This window comes from Nycticebus coucang, chromosome 11, assembly GCF_027406575.1.
Source record: "Nycticebus coucang isolate mNycCou1 chromosome 11, mNycCou1.pri, whole genome shotgun sequence".
Lineage (NCBI taxonomy): Eukaryota > Metazoa > Chordata > Mammalia > Primates > Lorisidae > Nycticebus > Nycticebus coucang.
Window position 1 is genome coordinate 114,264,564 of NC_069790.1, and position 3,338 is coordinate 114,267,901.

The window sequence follows — 3,338 nt, forward strand, 5'->3', positions numbered from 1 at the left end:
ATGTTTTCAAAAAAACAACTTTTTGTTTTGTTAATTTTCTGAATGATTCTTTTATTTTCAATTTTATTTATTTCTGATTTAATTTTGGTTATCTCTTTTCTTCTGGTGGGTTTGGGATTAGATTGTTCTTTTTCCAGTTCCATACGATGGATCATGAATTTGTTGATGCACTCTCTGTTTTTCAAATGTAAGCATCTAATGAGATAATTTTCCCATGAAGACTACTTTTGCTGTATCTCACAGGTTTTGGTAACTTGTGTCTTCATTGTTGTTGTGGTTGAGGAATTTAATGATTTCCTGTTTTATCTCTTCCTGAATCCAAATATCATTCAGCATAAGGTTGTTTAATTTCCAAGTCTTTGTGTGGGTATGATGTTTTTGTTGGTTCCACCTTTATTGCCTGGTGGTCTAAAAAGGTTGTTTTGTTTTGTGGGTATGATGTTTTTGTTGAGTTCCACCTTTATTGCCTGGTGGTCTAAAAAGACACAAGGTATAATTTCTATTCTTTTAATTTTGCTGAGGTTTGATTTGTTTCCTAGGATGTTGTCTATTTTGGAGTGTATACCATGGGCTGATGAGAAAAATGTATATTCTTTAGCTTTGGGATGGTGAGTTCTGTATGTGTCTATTAATCCCATTTGTTCTAGAGTCACATTTATGTCCTTGGTATTAGAGGATCTGTCCAGTTATATCAGAGGAATGTTAAAGTGCTGAGATATTATGGTCCTATGGAATATTTAAAATTGAAATATATTCTTGTTGTATTGTTCCTTTGTCTAGTAGGAACAAAGACTAGTCCACCTTTGTCTTTCTTAACTTTAGTTGCTTTACATCTGCTTATATCTTAAAGTAAGATTGCAACCTTCCTTTCTTCTGATTTCCATTTGCTTGAAATACTGTTTTCTACCCCTTAACCCTGAATCTTGATTTATCCTCAAGACTAGTTGTGACTCTCAGAGACTACGTATGGATGCCTTGTGCTTTTTAATCCAGTCAACCAGCCTGTGCCTCCTAAGTGCTGAATTCAATCCATTGACATTTATTGAGAAAATTGATAAATGTGGTGGAATTCATACTATTTTGCAGAAGTCTGTTATGTAGTTTTTGTCCTTTATTGAGAGAATTGATAAATGTGGTGGAATTCATATTATTTTGCAGAAGTCTGTTATGTAGTTTTTGTCCTTTGTGCCATTGTGGAAGCTAAGTTTTGAATATTTCATGGAGTCTCTTAGTTCTATAAGCAATTGTTCTGCTTTCTCTCTCTTCTTACTGCTGTAACTTCCCTGCCAGACCACCTGCACCAGGTATAGCTGGGTTCTCTCTTTTTCCCCCAGTTGTATTAGGAGAGCTCAACTGAATGATCCTTGTGGTCTGCCCATCTTGCTCTGCCTTCTAGAGGTTCTTTAAATACAGAGCCAGTAGGATTTCCTGATGGATTCGTTATGGGGTATAAGGAAAGAAAGGAGTCAGAAAAACTTATTCCCCCTAAGTAACAGAAGGATAGGTAACATCATTACCTGAGATGAAGAAAACCTCAGATGGAACAAGTTTTAGGAGACAAGATAAGGAAGTTCAGTGTGGGACATACTAAGCTTGAGACATGTACTAAATATCCAAGAAGATCTGTCTAACGGGCAGGCAGGCATATGATTTTCAGGTCACAGGAGAGAACCAAGTTAGAGGCACCAACTTAACTCATCAACCACAGGGGTTATTAAATAAAACTGGGAGACATCACTGTGGAAATTCATGGAGTTAAAGAAAGGGTCTGAAAGGTTATCTCTGGTGTGGTCCAGCGTGAGGAGTTTAGAAATATGAGAAGAAACCAGAAAGGAAGACTGTGAGAAGATCTGTGGTCTCCATTTTCTGGCTGAGCAAGCCAACGCTTGTGTTCTGGTCTACCAATTTGCGTATATACATAATAGTAGAATATTTACATGGAGAATGATTCTCCAATATAGCAGAGTGACTTCACCTATTTATGATAAAGAATTACATTACTGCTACACAGTTCTCATGCTGAAGTAATGGGGAGGGTTGAGTGCTAATCATATGAATAGTAGGGGTACTACTTCTCCCATATCAACAAACCTCTTGGAGAAGGAAAGGGTTAGAAACAAAATATTGAGTTCTTTAATTCTAGATTCTTATCCTATATTTTCCTTTTTTATTTTTGGCTATGTATACTTTAAAAAGTAGTTTGAACTGAGCCTTAGTTCAAATAACATAAGTATAATAATAATACTACAACCTATGTCTACTTAGCAGATTGTTTTGAGATTTTAAATGAGATCTTATTCATGAAAACATTTTATAAATTCTAAAGTGCTACATAAATATGACTTAAAAGTATTATTCTATTGTAGATCCATGATTGACATGTTTTCTAATACAGAACTCCACTCCACTTGTCCCTGGCACTGACCTTTCAGAACTTGGAGTGCTCTCTCATTCTCATTCTTTTTTGCACACAGTTTCCCCACAAAGTGAGAATGAGCGGGTAGGGAAATCTGTCTAGACAGGCCTCCTTAGTGAAGGAAAGTCATGGATGAGATGACATCATTCACAAACAGCAATGTAGTCATTGTTCAGAATTTTGGAAATACTGCCAAGAGGATATTGAACATAATATTCAGAGTGGATAAGCCCTGAACTAAAGCAAAGTTTACCAGTGACAGGAATTTGGGGTTTAATACACAATGTTTTCTTTGGCTGGGGGCAGGCTTTATTTAAAGAGTTGTGTCAACGAATGTTATTCACTGTTTGGCCTCAGGGATATCTCAGGAGTGTTGGTGCCTCTGTCTCCTCAGGGATATCTCAGGACTGTTGGTGCCTCTGTCTCCTCTTGAGCGGTTGCTGAGAGTTTTCTCGGACTTCAACTCATGTGGGATCTGTGTTTGTGCAGAGGATAAAAATGCTTACATCATTTCCACATTCCTTGACCATTTGTCACTAGGTTGTAGATTGCTGGTGGGGTTCCTGCTCCTAGTGAGAAAAAAACTGCAATTTTTCTCTGATTCCAGCAAAGAAGAGGTTGGTAATGTTTTGAGTTTACTGATGAATTATGAACTTAAGGAGAGAAAGTTAATGTCTTTGGAGGCTGTGCAATTTTTAATAAATTTTCAGAAATATAGAAGATAGACAAAAGCATAAAGTAAACCTAAATTCTCAAAAATAAATTAAATTCTAATGTTACATAAGGAGATCAACAACATAGAAAAAGAAACAAAAATATTATTACCAAAACCTTAAATTGGTTCTTTAAAAATTCTAAGAATATGGATAAATTTCTTGGATTCTCAACAAGAAAAAATGTGACAATATATAAATGAATAAAG